The sequence below is a fragment of the Taudactylus pleione genome, unplaced genomic scaffold, assembly GCF_031769625.1.
Source record: "Taudactylus pleione unplaced genomic scaffold, aTauple2 ptg000015l, whole genome shotgun sequence".
NCBI classification, from domain to species: Eukaryota; Metazoa; Chordata; class Amphibia; order Anura; family Myobatrachidae; genus Taudactylus; species Taudactylus pleione.
Window position 1 is genome coordinate 25,312,967 of NW_028284417.1, and position 23,893 is coordinate 25,336,859.

The 23,893-nt window shown below is 40.2% G+C and overlaps 1 protein-coding gene across 5 annotated transcripts in view; it reads left to right on the forward strand.

The window, feature by feature from the left end:
• Positions 1–23,893, forward strand: part of ANKRD6 (ankyrin repeat domain 6) — a 241,361-nt gene that overhangs the window by 133,379 nt on the left and 84,089 nt on the right. The window lies entirely within an intron of this gene.

The following is a 23,893-nucleotide window of genomic DNA, read 5'->3' on the forward strand; positions in this document are numbered from 1 at the left end:
AGCAGAGTCCTGGGGTAGCCCATTCTGCGGCTCAGCAGGGCCACACTCTGGATGTGACGGACACAGTCTTTCCAGGGATGGGGTTCGGTCTGTGGGGAGGGAGCACCGCCAGCATAGGGGCCCTGGTCTCAGTCTCCTGGGAGAAAGCAGCACAGCCCCGTCTCACTCACTGCTTCTAGTCCCAGGGGGAACCTTCCTCTTCTGTCCTCACTCCTCCGAACCCGCCATGTGGCTGACAACAGGTAGCATGTGTTCCTAGTGGGCCAGCGCCTTCTGTTGGCTGACGTGCTGCGTCAGAGTAATGGTTGGGCTGTCTCTGGCTGTACCGGCCTCACCGGATGTGTAATGCAGAGGCCAGTATTGTAATTTAAGCTTCTGTATTGGAAATCGGTATCCAGAATGAATTTAGCATTGTGTATTGGTCACCAGAATTGTGATACATAGGGGTCACTAGCACTTCCGTATAGGTAAGGCCATGATAATTTGTGAATCCTTTATTACAAACCTCATTATCTTTATATAACCACAGTCCAGTGGCCATGTTGATATGTTTAGAGCAGAACGCTCTCTGCTTTTTGTCCTCCGAGGTTGATGTCTCTGTAATGATCTTTTCTCAACTATACTGTGAAGTGTAGTTTTATTGTAGAAAAGATTAGAGGCAGTCTAATCCACTCTTGAAAGTTATTACTACATAGAAGTCTCAACTCATGCTGGGCCTCATTTCTTCTTATCAATTAAATCATTACTATTTTATCATTCAGGTAAGGGGTGGAGCAGTGGGTAGTCTGGTTTCAGAGATTAGGCAGGATCTTCTGGTTTGGTTACCACAAGTAAATAGAGCAGGCAGAGTCCAAAAACCTGTGCCGCAAACAAATGATCACAACTGCATGTGCTGGTGGATATAATGATCTGTGTACAGATTTGCTGCACAGATTTTTGACCCCAAACTGCTCTGTATACGGTATATCATCATAATGACAATGTCAATTTAAGTGACTGCCAAACTGCTATCATTTCTTACTATGGGTATATACTTCTTGCTTCAACCTTAATACAATCTTATTGTTTAGGGTGTGAGAGTTATAAAATGTATATATTTTTGTTAAAATTCATTATATATACACCTTAAACTTAAATATTTATAGCCACACATCTGATTCCATGTGAGGAATAAGCATTATAAAGGACACAGCGGGAATACTTTGGCTTTAATCACACAATTTCTTTCTATATTTCACATCCTCCTAAAGAAGTTTTCTGTGTCTGTGTTTAGTTTGCTGTTTTGTAAAAAATGTATTAGTATTGAACAGAATAATAGTTATGTGTGCCACCCCAAAACATCCCCCTTTACTTCTTTTTTTATATATCAGGTCTATTGGTTTTCATTGGCACCACCCCCTATGATGTATCATTATAATGTGTGACAATAATATGGGTAACAGTGTATTATTTAATGAAGGTATCTTCATGTGCAAAAGTCCATCCTTCTCTTCCACAACCTATGGGTTACCATTACGGTATGTTGTCAGTAGGGCTGTAACAGGGCATAACTGCACCCTGTGCCGCCCCTACCCTCTTTGCGCATGATGTTGCGAATGGGGGCATAGATTTACAGACATTTTTATGTATGACTACTGCTCATCACTTATGTCATGCTGTGGCCTTGTTTGCCCACACCTAAAGCTAACCCGGCCCGCTATACTCACAACCGGGATGCCGGCTGTCGTGATTCCAGCGTCGGCATCTCAACTGATGTTGGGATTCCGTCGGCATCCTGTGCAACCATCGGCATCCCGTGTAGTGGCCAAGTAACTACATCTCCTTAACAATAGGTGCTGCATAAAGCAGGAAATCATAGACCAGATAAGCACACAGAGATACAGGATACCAACAGTACAGAGCAGGCACCAGGATCAGCAAGCTAACTCCAAGGCATGAAGCTATAACCGGCAGGGAAATGTAGGCTGACTGCCTTTTAACAGCAATATGAGTCAATCACAAGTTTGCAGAGAGACCAGCCCTCTAATGAGAATACGGCCAGCAACCCAGATGCCAGACTACAGTCGGGACTATCAGCCACCAAGGCCACCTGGAGTCTCTAGTTACCTGGCAACCATTGACGTCAAGACCGTCAGCCCGTGTGACCGGCATGATGCAGTGTCCCAGTCTAGTAATGGCCAGGACCCGCTGAGAGAGTGAGCCATGGCAGCGGCTCATATCCCCACCCTCTATAATATACTTCTATCTTCTAAGCAGCTTCCAATCCCAATCTTTGTATTCCAGTGGGAGGCTGACTTGGGTACTCCCCCTGATAAAGATCCCTGATCCACCATTAGAGAGTGTGTCTCCAAAGCATCTACTGTGTATCTACACTAGTAAAAGATATCATAGATGGTATTTGGTCTTCACTAGATTACACAAAATGTTAAGTCTGTCTCCTTCATGTGCAGTGGGCCTGCCCCAAGATATCATTATTTTGGGACAATATTGCAGATTTGATTAGTAAGATAGTAACTCTCCCTATTGTTAAAAATCCCTGGTCCTTTCTTTTGGGCTTACCAGTTAGTGCTTCGGACAGTACTGCCGATAAAGTTGTGGTTCAGGTTCTTTATGCTGCCGGAATTTTAATCGCATCCCACTGGAAATGTCCTGAAGCCCCTTCCTTTTTATCTAGTAATTGATGACATTTGGCATCTGGCTGCTATGGAAATAATTATTGTTTTTCTTAATAACAAGTCTCACAAATTCCTACAGGTTTGAAGTCTGTTACCACTTTCATAACCCCACCTTCACACTCTCCCATATCTCCTGGGCTGTCAGACCTCCTGTTCTAAACACCTGTCTATCTACAGATGTGTCCACATACATCTATCATCCGTGTGCTACAAGTCACGCCACACATAACATGGGAGCTCTGTGTGACTTGGTAGCACCGAACGTCTTTTGTGAGACTTTTTACATTCAAATGCATTTTATTGACACAGCGATTTGAATAGATAGTACAAGCAGCATCTGCTGATTAAAATGATATGCAGCATGCCTATGTTCTCTGTGCGTCTGTGGGTGTATCTGCATGCGAAACACTATGTTACAGTGTTACAGCCGCTGACACTGTAACGTAGTGTTTCGCATGCAGATACACCTGCACTCGCTCACAGAACATAAGAATGTGTCCAGTCTACCTGCTTTCCTATGAGTCATGGAGGCCTCCCAATATTAAGGGAAAGTAGTTCAATCTGTCTGGAGCTCTGTAGAATAGAGAAGCTGAGAGAGCTTCCTCATGGTAAATTCATGTGAAGGAAGGCACTGTAATATTCTACTGTTATTGTGGTGAATGTAGTGTAGTGGAGCATATAGGGCGATGTAGTACAGTGTATAGGGGGATGTAGTGCAGTGATGTGTTGTAATTTAGTACAGCATATAGGAGGGATGTAGTGCAATGATGTTGTGTAGTGGTGATGTTGGGAACACACTGCTATGTAGGAGGCATGTCAGGGAGACACTGAGGGCATTTGGGGCACACCAAGGGGTATGTGGGGAAAATGCTGCTGTGGAGGGAGCACAGCCACTCATCCCAACAAGGTACAAACCGCCTAATTTTTCTCTAGCACCCCATTACAGTGCCCTGTACATGAATCATGGGCCAGTGTCGGACTGGGGCATGAAGGGCCCACCAGGAAATCTAATGGTAGGGGCACATGACTAAGGGGTGTGGCCAGTCACAACAGAAGGACTTGGCCAACCATTGGAATAGCCATAGTCAACCTGCAAAGAACAGGGTCCCTTTATAAAGTACAGGGTTGTGTCAGATTGGACCACTTTGATTGGCACAAGGGCTAATCTGGGTGTAGTTTCCATAAAAACTAACTAAGGACCTAAGTTATTCCATGGTCCTTCTCCACCAAGTTACTGACCCTCTAATAGAGTAACAATATATAATTTGAGTGCACAGTCTGCACAACCTGACCCCTAGAGGAGGGAATGGGGCCCTTAGACACTGGGGATTTCCTGTACACCTATGGGCCAGTCTAACCTTGTCAAAGGCCTTTGCCTGATCAATACTCCCTAGGGTCACATGCATGCGGTGATTGTTACTGTAATGGACCATGTTCCCAAGGTTATCTGCAATCCTACAGCCAGTGGTTTCTTCCTGGTGGAGTAATTTTGAAAATTAGTTCTCTTAGGGCCTGATTCACTATGTATTTGTATTGCGATCGCAGCTGCAATTACGCACACAGACCCGCTGCGAAAATATGATAATGAATGCTATCGCAATGCCATCGCACAGCCAGCATAGAGACGCCCACTGCCGCTATCTCACATCCGTAATACCTTGCAATCCTGCATATATATCAGGAACATCTAGTAACATCAGCCCCTCACACACATTTACAACAGGTCACACCTTACTCAGAAATTGCTAACCTTGTCCACGCAGTGAGTAATCAAGCTGCTTATGCCATCGCAGTGGCTAATTAATGCACGCCCATGCAATGGCGTTCAAACGGACAGGCCAACCTGCGTTTCTCCTACCACTGTCCCGTCACCACCCCCAAATGCTAAATGCTTGTCACTCACTCTGTGATGGATTCCTATCTGCGTAGGTCATCACAGTGCAATATTAATGCTAACTCACGCACGCGCACTGCAGTACATACGCATGCGCAGTACTCACCATCGGCCAATCTGTGTACGCTGTTGCAGTTGCGATTCGTAATGAATCAGGTCCTTAATTCTTATATTCTTCATTTACCTGCTTGTGGAATTAGATTTATGTGTTCTTATTCTTATGTACAATTGTAATTTATTGATTGCATGCAGGTTATTACATTTCTAATTTTTTTTATTAACCAGTCAATCCTTTGAATTATCTGTCTCTGCTACTAGTTACTTTTATAACTTTTGGTATTAATGTGATTAATATGGCCAATCCATGAAGAGGGCATAATTAGCATTAGCACTTAACTAGCTTTAATATGCGTCTTACAAAGTGTATTGTGTGTCATAATCCCAGCATATACAGGACCAGCAATCACAGTAAGCCATTAGATGTGGCAGTAGGGCCATCCTGCCTAAGCTGAATGTTTTTATTTCAGATGTGGGCACCATTCCAGAGTATGGGAGCAAGTCCGGGAGTCTGGGGGAGCAGCAGAGCACTGCCATGGACATATATGTACATTTTGCTCTCCTTATGCACTGAAAAATGTATTATTATACAGTATTAATAATTAACCCTGTTGATGGTCTATAACAGTGCATGTTTTCCAGATCTCCTCGTTGGTGCACAGGTGTATTTATTACTGGCTGACACATGTTAGATGATCCACAGGTGGAGCTAATTATTTCATATGTGATACTGAGAAGAACATGCAGCGCTAGTAGAATTCTATTACTATTTCTATTGTGGCCATGGTGTGGGTCTGGGGAGGGGGGTTTCCAGGCAAACAGAACTCCCCCCCTCCCCCCTGTGTTTGCATCTATAGGTGTTCTCCCATTATCAGGGCCGCCGACAGCCACGTCGGGCCCAGGTAACAGGGGGAGTGGCCTAATCGCGGGAGGTTTGGCCACGCATCCTTAGAAAACAAATGAATTATAATGCCTGATGCACAGCCAATGGGGGTGCGATCAGCGTGATCGCTCCCCCCATAGGCAGAGGAGACTGCTCCAGTTGCTGCTTTAGCAGCCGCGAACAGTCTCCCAGTGCAGCCCAGCAAACAGCAGCGTGGAGCAGTGTTAGCCGTCGTCACTGTATGTAACAAAACGCATTTCTCCGCCTCAGAACTCAGCAGCTTCCTCAGTCTGTATCAGTTACTGTATGTAACGCGTTTTGTTACATACAGTGACATCGGCTAACAATGCTCCACGCTTACCGAGCACACGCTCAATTGCTATATACAGCGATGCCGGCTGACACTGCTCGTTACCGAACACACGCTCAAAAGGGTAAGCTATGTCTACAACCCCTAGAGATGAGCGATTGGAACCGAGAGTGTTAACAGCAGGTAAATCCCCAGAAGGATCCCCAGAAACTGCGGGCTCAAACATCTCGGTAAAAGGAAATTTTTCTTATTTATTTCCACATGGCCATGTTGGTTATCATTATATACTGCAAATTGCAGAAACTTTGAAAAACATTACTTTTGGCAAAGATACAGCATATTAGCTGTTTATATAAAAATCAAGAGATTGTTAACTATTTCTTTTATATGCAAAATATGTTTCCTGGAGCCAACAAGAGTAATATAGTGTGATCATAAAAAAGCACTATCAGGCTACCACAAATAAATAACTGGATAGCACACTCGCACTTAAAGTTGCCACACATGTGTAGCAATTGAACAAACTCATATGCGGTTGATAAATTCAACAAATTATGTGCTGCTTAAACTCCTCTGTATCAAACTGAACAGCGGAGAACAAGAACTGTGTATTTACTTGTTTGTGACCAAGGATAATATATCAATTGTTACAGGATTACTTGCTTGGTTGGATACTAAACAAACAAAAATGGCAATGCTGAATCAATCTAGCAGTACTAATCAGGTGCATGAAAGGGAGGGATCATACTAAGTAGAAAAAGAAGGGGGGTTGGACCCCCTATTGTTCCTCAGCACACTGAATAATACTTGCAACAATATATGAAGACTATATGGTCATAGAAATTCAGAGATATTGGTTGCATGCATTTGCAAATACATGGAAAGCTGCTAGGCCACGTCACGGCTTCTCTGTCACTAGCAGTCCCTAACACTAAGGGGTTCACGTCCGGGGCGCAGTGCACCCCGAAAAACGTCCAGCCCAGGATACCTCCAGGGCATCACACGAAAAATGGAAAAAGAGTGACAGTGCAGTGTAAAGTATAGATGTGTAAGACTAATTAATAAGTGTTTGCAAATGCATGCAACCAATATCTCTGAATTTCTATGACCATATAGTCTTCATATATTGTTGCAAGTATTCAGTGTACTGAGGAACAATAGGGGGTAAACCCCCCTCCTTTTTCTACTTGGTTTCATACTAAGCAAGGTTTTTTTTGTTGATCTGTTACATGGGGAAGCAGTCGGGAAGCTGATGGACGGAATCCCGACCGTCGGCTTCCCGACTGTCAAATCCCGGCAAGGGTTAAATGACAGACGTCGAAATCCCGACACCTGTCATTTTCCCTACGCCGGGAGGCCGAAACTCGGCTTACCGATCGAAGGTAAGCCAGGCGAGGACAGCCAAGGGGGGGAGGGTTAAGGTAAGGGCTCCCGGGGGGGGACTTAGGGTTAAGCATCCCAACCCCGGGAGGTTAGGTTTAGGATAGGGGAAGGGAGGCTTAGGCACCCGCGGGGGTGGTTAGAGTTAGGCACCGCCCAGGGGGACTTAGGTTTAGGCAGCGGGGAAGGGGGGGTTAGATTTAGGCACTTAGAGAGGGGATTAGGGTTCGGCACTTGGGGGGGAGGTTAGGGTTAGGCACCCCTAAGGGAGGGTTAGGGGGTAGAATAGGTTAGTCAATATTTACCTTTCGACGATCAGGATTTTCATTGCTGCCGGGATGCCGCTGCTGGGATTTGAACCGCCGGTCATGTGGCCGGCAGTAAATCATACTGAATCCGTTAGATGTATCCATTTGCGGTAAGCCTAGAAACGGCAATATTATGTGGTCTATATCTTTTTAATAATATTTTTGTTACTAATTAAGATAGTAATTGGATTACAAATATTGCTGCCCGGCATTAGATGTTATGTTTAATATGATTATATATGGTTATTTTTAATGTGTACTTTTAGGTTATATTACTTAATTTCTTAATAAATATATTTAATACTGCTGATTTCAGCGCTCTCTTTTCTATATAGTTTTTGTCACATTTGTAAATTAGGAGGTTGTGAGTAGATATCCTATACAGAGAGCTGCAGATTCAGCAGTTAATTTTTCCAATTGTTTGTGATTTAAAATATTTTTGCGCCAGGTATATTTTGCTTTTGTGTTATTTACCAATTAAAAATGCCTATTCTCGGTACTCGCAGTGGAGGGGTGCGAATTGACTGCCAAATGAGATGTGAGAGAAGTGCATAAAAAAGTGGGGAGACCATCCAGGACCCCCCAAAATGTTATCATTTCGTTAGAAGGACCATATAGAAGGCTGTTTGTGGGCATTAGGAAGGTACTGTAGGTTTTTAAATGGTGTCAAATAGTTGATGTGTGTTGTTTTTTTTTTTTTTTAAATGCAAAAAAAATTATAAAAAGAAAACTTTTTTTGTTTAATCTCAAATTAATTAAATGAAAAATGCAAAAAAAAATGGAAAAAAAAGTTATTTTGGGGTACTTTGAGGGCACCTTGAAAAATTGTAAAAAAAAAATTATAACAATTATATTTCAATTTAAAAAAATATTGTAATAAAATTTGGGGTGGCTAAACTAACGAAAAAGTTGATTTGGGGGTAATTTGAGGACATTTCCCCACCCCCCAAAAAATTACATGTCATTATTGGACTAATTAAGCTAATTGGAAACTTCCAATTGCCCAACTAGTCATTAAGGAGGGGGGTGTCCAAGGGGTTCAGCACAGTGTCCCGACATTTTAACCTTAAAATAAAGAAAATATTTTCCTTTCCATCTCTCACCCTCAGGGAGTTGCGAATGGGTAATGCGAATTCAGTCTTGCTGGTTCAGTGCAAGTTGCTAATTGGATTGCAAAATGAATTCGCTGTGCGAATTCGAAGAGAAAATAGCAACTCGCACTTCGCAATTCGCACCTAATATGATTGACCCCTAAGCCTTGGAGAGAGATAAAGTGGAAGTGCTCACTAATACCCCTTTTCCACCTAAATTCCGGGTCTGACCCGGAGTTGGAACAAAGTTCCTATCCGGATCAGACCCGGAATTTTGCCGGCGCTGACTCGGGATATTCCCGAGTCAGCGCCGCTCACACCGCAGTCGGGTCTGCATAGACCCGGCTTTTGCGGAGTGAAAGTGGACGCTTGGAGATGACGTCATCTCCAAGCGCCACTGAAGCCGGACCAATCGGCCGGCTAGCAGTGCACTCCAGGTCATCGTGACCCGGAGTGCGCTGTTCCCATAGCAGGGTTTCACGGGCTACGCCCGTGTTAAACCCTGCTAGTTACCTGGGTTGGATTGCCGGGTCACTCGACCCGGCGATCCAACCCTCTGCCCTTTTACACCAGGGAGCTGCCCGGGTTAACCCTTCAAAAACCCGGGTTTTAGCTCCGGTGTAAAAGGGGTATAAGGCTGCATAGACGTAGGCTGTGTTAGATGAAAAGTGTGAGATTATAAGTGTAATTACAATATGATAACTAAGTCGGAGTTACGCTGTAGATCTTATTAGTAATATGCGCACCATGCAAAGACTGATGTGACTTCTCCTTCTCTGAATTTCACAGGTAATTATCACTACTGCTCCCATCAGATGCTGTTTTATTGATTGCCACAGCACAGTTTTGAAAAATTTATATTCGGTAATTATCACTACTGCTATACTAAGAGCAATTTCTATAAAGAAAGTTAGGAATGTATTGTGAATCTGTGATGGTCCACTCCCCTCTCACAAATTGTTTATCTTAGACTTTATTGCATCCCAATTTAGTGTGTGTTGAGCTCTGGGGGTGGGGTCCCAATCAGTGAGCACACAGAGACATGTTTGTAACTTTAGTTATTAGTGCTCACTAAGGCTGCATAGACGTAGGCTGTGTTAGATGAAAAGTGTGAGATTATAAGTGTAATTACAATATGATAACTAAATCGGAGTTACGCCGTAGTTAAACTGGAGGAAAACAAACTGAAAACCAGAACACTTTCTGACCGACAACAAGCAACTTATTTATGTGAATTACCAAAATCAACATCTTCTGCTTCAGGATTATCCAGGAAACTCCATACTACACTCACTGCTTGGACATAACACTTCGGACTGGATCGGCTTGGTACATTGTAATTTTGCCCTCATATTACATAAATTCTTGTATGTATTGCCTTTTCCCATTGTGTCACATCTATCCACTTTAATAATTTATTTAATAACTAATTCCTGCACCCATTACTCACACACCTCTCTTTATATATCACTTTCGGAGCTGCACTCATACATTATAATAATAATAATAATAATAATTTTATTTATATAGCGCTTTTCTCCTAAAGGACTCAAAGTGCTTTACATTTACATTAGCAGCACTGTTCTTTTATCTCTATTTTTGAACATTTAACAACTTTAATCCACGCTGTCTCTACATCACACAGTCTCCACTCCAGTTTTCATCTCGCTTATTACCTCGTCCATAGCATGAACACTCTTACTTCAAACACCCCCCTTAATCAGTGCACACATAATCCTCTACTTTATCCATCCCTATCCTCCCCCTCTTGTCTCCTATGCTTCTTGTTCCCCCTTTTTTCTCTCATCAGTCTGCTTTCCAACCCTCTGCTTCTTTTCCCCCTCCATTACTGTTCCTCCATTCTCAACCACCTCCCTCCCTACATGGCCTTGCTATCCCACCACTATGCCCACCTGGTTCTGCCTCCAGGGCTACCAAAAGAAATTCTGGGCCCGGGTACTGCAACATCCTGTGGGACCACAGCATGTTGGGCATGGCTACACCCATTTGTGGGTGGGCCTAGCATGTGAGATGCACCCACTCACTGGAGCATGGCATAGCATCCAGCAGCTGCGATTAAAGTAGTCACTACTGTATTAGGATGGCGGGACAGTCCAATAATATATCCATTTTTTATCAGGATGTATGTAAATGCTAAAATGTAAAACACAATAATTAAAGTGCTACAACTTTATTTTGTACATCTCTCATGTGAATAACACATAAACAAAATCTATTTTCTGTCATAGGGATAGATGTATGAAGGACTTAATCTTGACATAACATCAGGTTATCTTAAACACACACATACCGCAGTACATATCCTAACCCACTGCTCCATGCTCCTTCCTCACTATCTACCCCATCTGTGTCGCCCCGGTCTGTCTGCCCTTCCCCTTTAGAATGTAAGCTCTAACGAGCAGGGCCCTCATCCCTCACGTGCTTCTCCTCCCCCTACTTATAGTATAATTTACTCCTAACTCCCCACAATGACACCTAACACCTGGTTGCGCTGCTTGTGTTATGCAACTATGTTTATAAACCATGTCCTTGTCCTACATTGTTTTGTATTACTATTAACTGTTTTCTTGTGTGCTCATTTATGTACTGTGTAAGGCGCTGCGGAACCTTTGTGGCGCCATATAAATAAAGGATAATAATAATAATAATAATAATAATAATAATAAAGAGATAAATGACCAACTAATCAGCTTCTAGCTGTCACTTTACAGGCTAAAAGGTAGATGTACTACATTTCAGGCAGTGGCAGCCGGACAATACATGGTCAGCAGACTATGAAACTTCACTTTTGAGACATCGCTGAAATAGGAAATTCTAATTATCATTTCTTTGACTCGTTAGTAAATAAATATGCCCTTTAGACCTTCTATAACTATCTCCAAATGTTTATCCACATGTTTACACTTATGCCACCACTGTTGAGTTCATGTGTGTCTGGGATATGGAGGAAAAACTAAGAAATATGAAATAGATTAAAAAATGTTATTATTAAAAAAAAAAAAAAAATTTAACTATTACAGTTGAATAGAAGTAGAAGTTATAAATGGATCCTTATATTGTGTTTTGTAGCAATTACTATCTTTCCTGTTTACATTCATGACTGAGTGGTCCGTCAGCTGCAGCAATCTTAGATTTTGTTAGTGTCATAATATCAAGTTAAAATGCATGACTGTTCTAGTTCCTTATCTAGAATGGACACCACATGTCTTATTTTCATTCAATTTTGTTGCCATAAAATAACATTAGCATGGCTAACAGAAAGCACTTTGTTTCTATAAGTGTTAGAGGTTTGTGCTGCTGGGACTTGCAGCCATGAAACATCTCTCAGAGGTGCCATAAATGTCCAGCATTACTGCTACACACACCTTGGAGAGCCTTCATTAGCAGCTATAGGACCCTGCTGTCAGCACCGCCTTACTGAATGTGGGGATTGTGCAGGACATTTGAAATTACTTTTCTTTTTTAAATTATGCCATTTTGCAGATGCAATCTACAGTAGTTGCTACTAAATAACATGAAAGTGATATATTGTGTTTTTCTAGACTAAGATTTGCACCACATCACAGATTGCCCAAGTAGGACTTTATCCAAAATATATACATAAAAATCATTCATAGATCTACAACAGCTTAGAAATAGCAGCATGTATGGACACTGTAAAAGAGCTTTTATATCAACCTCTGCTACCTTTGGGAGAGAAAAGATTACTTGTTGCATAGAAGGAGTTGTCATATAACTAGGTCAATCAAGGTATGCAATTCTGACCAGAACTTGAGCTCAAAACCTCTTATTATTAACATTTTTTTATATAGCGCAGCATATTCCGTTGCGCTTTACAATTGGAACATTAACAGAACAAAACTGGGTAATAACAGACAGCTATATAAGTAGGAAGGCCCTGCTCGCAAGCTTACAATCTATATATTGCATTTTGGTCCAGCCAGAATGCACAGTTTCTTGGTTGGCTGCATGATCCAGTCACACAGGAATATCGACCAAATGTCATGAGGATGAGAGAAAAAGACGATGTGTGAGATTGTGTGTGGACTATAAAAGGGGATGTAATTAGATATGGAAGCTATGAAGGTTATGTGGTAGGTTCTTCTTCAATAGTATTCTTGACTCCAACACATTTGACTAAAAAAAAAAAAGAAATGAATTATCAGGTGTAATTTGTGTAAATGTAGTTACAGGATTAAGCAAATCTATCTAAGCTTTTGTTCTTAAGCATGACAACTAGGAGCTTATTACTTATGTAGGCATTGGAGTAAATCGCGCATTCGGTATAAATAGAAATTGCAGGGAAGATGCACATCTATAAGAACACATTTATAAAGCATATTATAATTGTTTTAGATGCATACCCTAATGATTGTTCGAGAAAAACTAAACGCAAAAAAGTTACAACAACACAAATCACAAATGAGTTTCAAAGATAACTGGGCAGGGGAAGACAATAATGATGCCCACTATAGGGGGATGTAATAGGTTGCTAACTTTCAGTGAGTTTAAATTTGCGGGAAATTGCAGTGAGCTTGAAAAGAAGTTTCAGTGCAAAATGCACTACATGCATTTTGTGCTATCTATCCAGACAATAATAATTTAAAGATTTTATTATGTGGGCAAAAATGTTTAAAAATAACAATATTTAAAATTATACAGACAATAATGTTTTTATATTAATTGGAGCCATATTACTTAATGATAGAAGCACCAATTATATTACTGTCTTTATAATTTAAAATGTTCTTATATTTTAACATTATTTCCCCAATACTAAATTAATGAAATAATTATGGCCCATTAAGATATTTATTATTTTTTTAGGGCCCTTTAAATGTGTAAATGAGTATATGTAGTGGCAAAATAATACATATGTTTAATGTGGCTCTTTGTTATGTTCTGCTAAGGCAGATTGCATAAATTACATGCATTTTATGCTAGCTCAACAGCCAGAGGCACCTCTTTCATTCATGTTTTTTCTGGCTGTTTAACGTTGAGATTCCAAGTTGCAGACTATACATCTGACTGCTTGTATGTTTGACATTACAAAGCTCCACGGAGTAACTAGTGGATTTTTGGCAACTTTGCCTCTTGTCTCATTCTATTACATTCAGGTGTGTCCTCATACACTATTGCTGCAGCCACGCCAAAAAGCCTCTCTTGGGGCAACAGGTCCCATGTGTTTTTGCTTGCGCTGAGCATATTTTTTCACCCGAAAATGTGTATGCAACACGTGTATATCTGTGTGCAACTTATACCCCTTTCATACAGAAGAACAAATTACCGGGTCAAACATTTCAACCCAGTAATTTGCTGATCAACACGGGTCCTTTTTCTGTCTGAAAGGGTCAATCCGGGTCGAAAATCCTAGGACTTCGTCCCAGCAATTTACCAGGGTCGGAGACCTGGGAATTTCGACCCGGGTTGACACTGTCAGACAGAAGAAATACCCGTGGTATTCAGCAAATTAACGGGTTGAAATGTTTGACCCGGTAATTTGCTCTTCTGTCTGAAGGGGGGTACAGGTAGAGACCGGAAAAACAACCTGGCATGCAAATGCTGGGTAAAAGCCTGGATTTTGTCTTTTTCCTGTCTGAAAGTGGTATTAGTGCTGCAATGCAAAGGGTGCTGCTTTCTTCCAAGTTCTGTTGTGCTTTGTTTATACATATTATAATAACTAGTGGTGGATTCTACCTCCCCCAGTAAAAAACCACCACTGCGATTCCCCTGTGAGCTCCGGCTCCCCACTCACCGGCGTGAGCACGATCATAACAAGCAGGGAAGGCATAGCAGGGAGCAGGAGACAGTCTCCCTGTCACTCTGTAGACCTGCCCTGCATGTATTGGCAGTGTAGTTGCTTCCTATTGGAAGCCCTACCTGCTAACCTCTCACAGGACTAGCAGTCTCAGGGGAGGAAACTCCTCCCTCTGTGGGACTGCCAGTCCGGAGTGTGATGGCACAGTAAGAGTTTCCAGCAGGAAGCCCACACTGTGCTAATCGCCGGCTATAATGTGCTTCTATTATACTCCAGCTGCGCATGCCATTTTTTTTTCTTTTCTTTTCTTCCACAAGCCCGGCTTCTGCGCACGCGAAATAAAAGATTAGAGACCCTGGTCAGCAATGATGTAAGCTGCAGCCCCCCGGACTGGAAAAGGTAGGACCCTCCACTGATAACAACTGAACGAGGTATGAGTGTACAACTATTTGAACCTAATAATTCATCCATGGCTGCCATGGATTTGAATGACAATTGGAGGATGTCTTTTTTTTTGTAACAAACATTTGGGAAACTAAGCCTTGGCAAGTACTTTCAAGCAGATGCTTTTATACACAGTTTATATGGATAAGTGCATTTCTAGGTATACTTCATCCAATGTAATAAAAGCACACACAAAAGTGATGAATATTATTATATTATGGCCAACATGCACAATTATCTGCCGTTGTTTAAAATAATAATCAATATTTTACAGTTCATGTGTCACCTGTACCTCCCAGTATAATTCGGCACCAGCACCGAGAAAGTACTGTCACTACTCGCTACTATAGCAAGGCGCAGTAAATTACGATGCAGATGCGCATCCCCGGCGTCGTTTATCGTCATTGTAGATCAAATGGTTTTGCAGAAAGATTTCGACCAATCGTGTATGATGTGACACATCGTACACGATAGAGATTCATATAGCACGGACCAGGACATCCGTGCTACTTGCATCTGTGTCATTGACGCAGAGCACGGATGGGTCAATGAGACCTGTCTGTGCTGCTGCGGTAAAAAAAAAAACCTGTGTAAAAAAAAGAAAAAAAATGGTGAATGGTGTGCCCCAACCCCTTCCCCACCCCCCCAAAAAAAGAGCAACCAGCCCTGGGCTTTTTAGTGACCCTGTGCTGGTTGTGCTTAAATACAGGGGACAAACGACGTAGGAGTCCCCTGTGCTTACGCACAACCAGTACGGGCTAGTCCGTGTCAGTGTTTGGCCTAGGATCGGCCTGTACTCACCCCAGCACCGGCTTCCCCTGACTTCTCGTGCGGTCAGACGTCAGGTGCGGCGGCGGGTGACGCACTGAGGATTTTGCCTTAGGTGCTCTTGGACTTCCATGTGCGGCTCTGTGTCTTGGTTCCCGAGGTTGCCGTCATGGGCACTGCCATGATAGTCTTTCTCACCTGACTGTTCCTTCAACCAATGGTAGCGTGGTCTCGGTCAGCTGACACTGATCTCCAGTTGGTTGAAAATAAAAAAAACATTTGCACATTGCAACTGCCCCGTCTGTTCTCTTTTATTTGAGGACACCATAGAGCTCCCTAGGAGGATCAAGACACTGTGGCTTGTGACTGGTTCTCCTGTTCTTTATTACAGAACCAGCAGATCCTTAGGAAAAAAACAGCTAGTAGGAGGGGTCATCTTAATAAAATATTTTACCAAGTTGATATTGCAGCTAAAAATGACTGACATCTCTAATGGTGCATACACACGATCAGATTTTTCCTTCAGATATGAACGATAACGATTTAAAAATCGTTCAGTCGTTCATATCTGAAGGAAAATCGTTCATATCTGACATGCCTGAACGATGGACGATCAACGATGCGCGTTCCCGTTTGTCAGATAACGATTTCTGACATCTGATGGGTTTGCAGTCAGACTTGGACGATTCCATTCATTTTAATGCAGTCAAAAATCGTTCAAATCGTTCAAATCGTTCAAAACTTTGGTAAAATCGTTCAAATCGTTCAAATCGTTTAATCGTTCAATCGTTCATCTGACAAATCTGACAAGTCTGACAAATCTGACCGTGTGTACGCTCCATTAGTTTGGTAGCCAGGAGGATACAGTTATATTCATAAGTGTTGCCAAGCAATGTTCTTGCATCACTGGTTTTATGAAACTGTCCAAATCGAAATCTTATTCCTTTTTCTTCAAGTGTGTTTACTATTATGTGGAGGAATACATATATCCTTATAATCAAACAAGAGATACATTTTTCTCACTGTTCACATGGCACCCTTATGCCTACAGCCCTGTAAGTTGCACAGGATATGTTAGTGTTATTTTTGTGTCTTATTGTCATTTTTATGATATTTATCTGTGAAGTTCATCGTAAATTGTGCTCTTTGCATACTCATGGGTGTTAAGTCTCTTGTTGAGAAACTTGTCTGAGCGCATAAGTACATGATAAACTACTCATGGCCTAGAGTCATTTGACAGTCTACATTTCCTCTGTTGCCTAGAGACAGTATGATCCTTATTGTAATTGAGTTACCTGAAACCTGTACCTGGATCATTTCCAGGTGCTGTGAACAGGAAATGCACCTTGCTGCGGTTATTTCAGTTATGTGACGCGCAGTAGAAGGTAATTTTTAGATCAGATTGATAGTAATCTTTAAACAAAAGAAGTTATTTCTTTGTTGCCAAATACTTTGAAATGTGGAATTTTTTTGTTGCTGAACAATGCTGATGTGAGCTGCCACTAACATCATTTGTCAGGAAGAAGCCAATAACATCTATTTCAGGTAGTTCATCATCATCATCATAATTGTCATCTTCATAATAATAATAATAATACAAAAATAATAATAATAATAATAATAATACAATTTATATAGTGCAACATATTCTGCAGTGCTTTCCAAGTGTGAAACAAACCTGACTCTTTCCAATTAGGAAACACACATAAAACAAAACCAAACAAACATAAAGTTAGACAAGGTATTTACAGTAAGACAAACAGGTATGAGATGCCAAATCTATTAAATTCTGTGTTCTTCTGTACATTGGAAGAGGTGGAAAAGCTTTTTGGAGGCAATTTGAGTAACAAATTCAGTTAGTGGATAGTTAATTTCTAAAAAACAAAAAAACAACATCATTACGGTAACTTAGGAAGAATGATATTTATATTAGCAGAAAGAAAGTCGACAAATTAACTTTTTTAAAGCAGAAACCTGCTAGAGTCTTAGGACCTCATTCAGAGTCGGTCGTTGCGGCATACGATATTTTTCTTTCTGCGCCTGCGCATGGCTAGCAGTGCGCATGTGCGTACGAGCTCTACCGATCAAAAATACTGTCGGTCGTAGGGCTTCCGACACGGAAGTGGATTGCTAAAGTTGATTGACAGGAAAGACCGTTTGTGGGAGTATACGGGGGTGGTGGTCTGCAAACGGAGGCGTTCTTCAGCGTTTCCAGGCGTTTTAGGGGAGTGCATAAATTACCTGCTTCGTACGACCAAGAATTGCAGATGCATGAAAACGTCACTCTACGAACAGGCTGATCGTCCAGGCTAAGGTAGGCAAGAAGCGTCCGTAAACCACAACAGTACAATCGTTAATCTGATGTTACCTGCGATGTTTCGATTTGGAACCACACAAACCAAGCAGCTAAGATTGCTGCATTGTAACTGTTAACACTGCTAATTACCTTGTAACTCATTTCACTTGCGTGTGCATTAGGGAATTCGTAACATAAATGTTTATTTGTGCTTTTTAAACCTTTTTTTGTAAAACAGTTTTTAAAACATCTAGCATTGTGTTTTGCGTAGCAGCCTTTTCAGATACCACACTTTTTAAACCTTGTATACATTGATATAGAGCAAAGAGAAAGACTGCGCTCTAGAGTCTATGCCGGGACATCAGTTCAAAACATACAATAGAATAAAAACAGCATTTTATTGTAATAAGGCTATACGCCAATTCAAAAATTGTATACACAATAAATTACATGCAAGAGAGTTGATCAGACTCTCAGTATTAAGACAATAAATATATACGAATGACACAAAGAGGTATAGTTAACCAATCTATATTTTAGTATACCAATATAGAAACACTGAAAATGAAGATACTAGTGACCCTGGAGATCCTTAGTAGTGAGAAAGGTCTCGTATATAAATGACCAGATAAGGTATGTCCAACTTTCTAAGGAAAGTCTCGTATAGAATTCAATATAGGGAGTATATCAAAGTAATAATAAAGATTCTTTCTCTTGAAGGTACTTTCTCAATATCTCAATGCTGTATATATCACAGCTGATTGAAACACATTTATAATAAAAATATCAACATTCAGCCTCCTCCAACATATATATACACACGGCTGTGTCTCTGTAAGCACAGCAATAGCTGTGGGGATGTAGAACTAGAGCCGTAGGTAGCAGGATAAGTTAATATAGGCCAGGTATATACCATCGACGTGAGGTGATACCAGCTACCAGCCCACTCCAGAGTATGCCAAATACCTCATAGCAAATTCTCAGCAGCCGGGACACTGTAAGGTGAAAGACGTGAATGATGTTTTTCACCTGTAGATGTTGCGCCAGATGACATCCGTCTCAGTGCGGCGCTGATGCAGACAATGCCAGACAGTGAGGTCCCTCGGCTCTGAATAGCAGCCGGGTGATGGTCGTGTCAGTGAAGTAGCGGTCATACAATGAATACGGAGGTGAGCAGGAGGTGAACGTCCCAGTGGCTCAGTTAATAGATACAATCTCCGCTATTTAAGCAGTAGGACTCCCGATGGACCGGAGGTTGGTCAGAGTAACAGTTGCCAGCTTGTCTTTTTAGGAGGCGTGCAGACGGACGCTGAATGTAGATAACAGGTAAGGTCTCCAGGCACTGACAGGGAACGACAATGCGTTTCGGCTACTACTGTAGCCTTTTTCAAGTCAAGTGTTCCCCATTGTCCATTACATGGTATAAATAGCCCTAGAACACAGCTAATTGATTAGTTAATTAGTTCAGTCTGGTCTGTTTTGTCCATAGAGCTCATTAAGAGTTCAATTCTGCAGGTTTGTAGTTACTCCCAGTGGATCTCATACTATCATTAGCTGCTTCTAAAGAACTCAGGTAAAAATTAACCATTAAACCACAAACCGACTAATATGTAGTTCTACTATACCTATAGTTACTACAATAATGAATTGATATAAACGTATATATATACATATGTATATATATATATATATATATGTACATACATATACACACATAAAGATAAATTATAATTAATTATTAAATAAATATTAAAAAATATATCGCTACATAAAAAGATAATATAGAAATTATATATTTTAATAATAATATTATATAGTATTAAAGTTGATCTGATGTCCCGGCATAAATATGACTTGAAGAATCTAGGTATTAATAATGATAATAATAATCATAATAATCATAATAAAAATAAAAATAGAATCAATAATTAAAATAATTAGAACTAATACAATATAAGCCTATTAAAGAAAATAAATAAAATAAAACAAAATAGAATAAATAGCAAGAGAGGAAAGATCCTTGGACGATGTCAAAGAAGAATAATTAAATAAGAATAACTCAATCCTAAAATCAACCTGACCCAAACGAACGTATATAAATTAATACATACATACATACACACATACATGTAAAAACATATATGTCCGTGTATGAATACATGGATAAATACCAATAAGGCAAGTTGGACAGATGATAGCCCACTCATACACAAACAAGGTCTAATAAATAGACCAAAAACAAGTGGGAAAGGGGGTGGGGGGTAGGCCATGGTCGCTTGGTTGACCAGACAGTACATAGAAAGCAGCTACGGTCTAACCCGCACCCACATATAGAACATGTATACATATATATAGATGCATGTACATACACAATCGCATACACACATAAACATACATAAACATACTAATCATAAAATTCAAGTGCTTTGTTGAGGCCATCTGGAGAAAGTGTTTGAAGTCTGAAAATCCACTTGGATTCAGCTTCACATAGTCTTTTGAATCTATCACCACCCCTATTGGTAATTCCTATGTGTTCTATCCCCGCAATCTTGAGACAGGCTGGATTATTCTGATGGACCTCAGAAAAATGTCTGGAAACACTATGTGTCGCCAAACCTTTAATGACATTAAGTCTATGTTCACGAAACCGTTCTTTGAGAGCCCTAGTTGTTCGGCCTACATATTGTAAAGAGCAAGCACAACTAAGTGCATATATAATATAGCTAGATTCACAATTAATGTGACTAGTAATATCAAATTTAATATCTGTTATGACTGATACAATTTGCTTATTTTTATTAATATGTTTACACGTAAGACATCTCATACGATTGCAGGGAAAACATCCATTTGGTCTCAACGGAAGCCAAGTATTAGTATGTATATTCTCTTTGATATTTCTAGAAAAAGTACTTGGAGCTAAAAAACTTTTTAGAGTCCTATTCTTTTCAAAAATGACAGTGGGTTTTGAGGCAATATTGGATGAGAGAACTGAGTCATACAATAATATTTTATAATTTTTATTAATGATTGACTTAATTTTATTTGATTTATTATTGAATTGAGATATAAAGGCCAAAGGAGGATCTTTCTTCATAGATTTAGTGGTAGTTTCTAAAGGTAGAGAGATATCGGCTATATTGTCCAAGGTATTAGTTGGTACAATAGTATTATTAGCATAAGGCCCAGTCTCCTTCAACCTAGACTTATGGGTCATTTCAGCATGAGTTTTAGCATTCTCCACTAGTTCAAGAGGATAACCTCTCATCACAAAATTTTCAGTTAATTTGTCGGCATGAAGATGAAAATCCTCATCTCTCGTACAGTTACGTCTAACTCTCCCCATTTGACTCTTAGGAATATTATCAATCCATGGACGATAATGTCCACTCTGGTAATGAAGATAAGAGCTCGAGTCTACTGGTTTAGTATAGAGAGTAGAGATGATTTTATCATCTGCAACCGACAACGTGACGTCTAGGAAATCAATGGAAGTATGACTAAAGTGCGAGGTGAACCGTAAATTAAAAGTGTTAGTGTTCAAAACTGAGGTGAAATCAGCGGCAGAAAAAATATCCCCATCCCAAATCAAAAATAAATCATCTATGTAACGGCCATAGAACACCAGACCCGCTCCGGCTGATCCATCCCAAATGTATTTATCCTCAAATGTACCCATATATATGTTGGCAAAGCTCGGAGCGAATCTGGTGCCCATGGTCGTTCCATGAATCTGTAAATAGTGGGTGGAGTAAAACATAAAATTATTGTGCGTTAAAATAAAACGAATACAATTCACCAAAAAATCTCGTTGAGCATAGGAAATGGTATTATCTTTGTTGAACATTTCTCCAACTGCCAGAATCCCAGCTTCATGTGGAATATTGGTATAAAGAGCATGGATGTCAAGGGTAAGAAAGGCATACCCTGGGCGCCAGGTAATAGTGCTTAATTTATTTAATAAGTCAGAGGTATCTCGGATATGTGACCTCTGAGTAACCACATACTTTTGTAAAAAATGGTCAACAAAAAATGATAAATTAGAAGTAAGTGAATTAATCCCTGAAATAATAGGACGCCCTGGTGGAGAAATTAAAGACTTGTGAATTTTGGGTAAATAATAAAACACCGGTGTAATAGGGTGATTATTAAACAAAAAATAAAATTCATCTTTATTTATAACACCTCTCTCTTTGGCATCATCCAATAGAATTTTTAGTTCTTTCTGGAACCCTAAAGTGGGATCCTTTCCCAAAATCTGATAGAAACAAGCATCTTGAAGTTGGGTTAGGGCTTCTTTAGTATAGTCTTCAGTATTCAGGATGACGACCCCACCGCCCTTATCGGCGGGCTTGATAATAATGGAGTCGTCATCCTGAAGAGTCCCCAAAGCTAATCTCTCACCATATGACAGGTTCCTCTTACCAAGGTCCCTATTTGAGTTAGAGTTACATAAAGTTTGAAAATCTTTAAGAGTATTTTTGTAGAATAATTGTATATTAGAGCTTTTATGGCTGAGTGGGAAAAAATTAGATTTATTTTTAAATTTATTCCTATCTATAGAGGGTAGAGTATCTTTTATGTTAAATATTGCAATTTCTTCATCGCTTGATCCTCCCTCAACTTGTAACATTTCCAAAATAGATAGACATTCTAAGTCACTTGTATCCAGGAGAATTGGACTGTCACTTGCCTCCAATCTAACTTTCTTAGTCTTGGAGAAAAAATAGCGCTGTCTACATAAAGACCTGACATAACGATTAAGTTCAGAAAATAAATTGAATAGATTAGGATTCGTACTCGGGGCAAAACTCAGACCTTTGGAGAGTAAGGATATTTCATTATCATTTAATGTCCTATTCGACAGATTAAACACACCAGCTTGTGTTACTGGAACCTTGGGCGTCTTAGATCTCCTCCTTCCCATTCCCCTCTTTCCCCTAACTCTCTTGTTCTTTTCGGGGTTTTTTCTTGAAGGGGTAGATAGCAGTTGCGGTAAGGAAATGTCCTCCAATCTTTGTCTCGATTGAGAAAATCCCGTTGATGTATCTGGTCTGTTCTATTTTTAGGTCTTGCTCCTAGATCAGATTTAGGTGATCTATACGGAGCAGCGACATTCCTATCTGAATCTATGGGATCATTAATAGAATTAATATTGGTATTGTTTCTATTAAATCTGGATCTAAAGGAAGGTATTTGTGGTGATTTTGGTCTATGATTAGAGGGTAACCTCTGTCTAGGATATGATCTATTAGAAAATCTCCTTGGGTATGACTGTAAATAATTTTCATCTCTCGACAATTTTTTCTTTTTCTTTATTATAAGCTCTTTCTCAAATGATATTAGTGTTTGACTCAGTTCTGATTCTCTCCTATTGAAATCTGGGTCATCCTTAAAAATTAGTAAATCTTTCTGAATCTGTTCAATCTCTTTTGTAACTTTTTCTATTTTCCTTTCTCTATAGTTTATTAGTGATTTAATTAAGGAGACAGAGCATCGTTTGAGAGCAGATTCCCATTCCTTGGTTAGTTCAGGGTCATCATTAATAGAAAGATATTTATTTATTTGTAGACCTTTAGGTATTCTATCCAATTCTATATATTTGGATAGAAAAACACTGTCTAACCAATGCCTACTTTCAATCGATAGCAGGGATTCCAATTCTAAAAAACAATGATTCATATCTGGTTTAGTATCATCCACTATAACATCAATTTCCACATCAAATTTAGATAGAAAATCCTCTCTCCTATTCCTCCTCTCTTTTACCCATGATAGTTCAGTCATATTGATCCTCCTATCAAACAGGCAGCTAGGATGACAAATTAATATGAACAAATAAGGAAAAAAACCTAGCGCCAATAGAATAGAGAAATCTGACAATAATTCAGCAGTCAAATAAGGTTATGTCAACCTTATTAATTGGAGTAGAGCAAAGAGAAAGACTGCGCTCTAGAGTCTATGCCGGGACATCAGTTCAAAACATACAATAGAATAAAAACAGCATG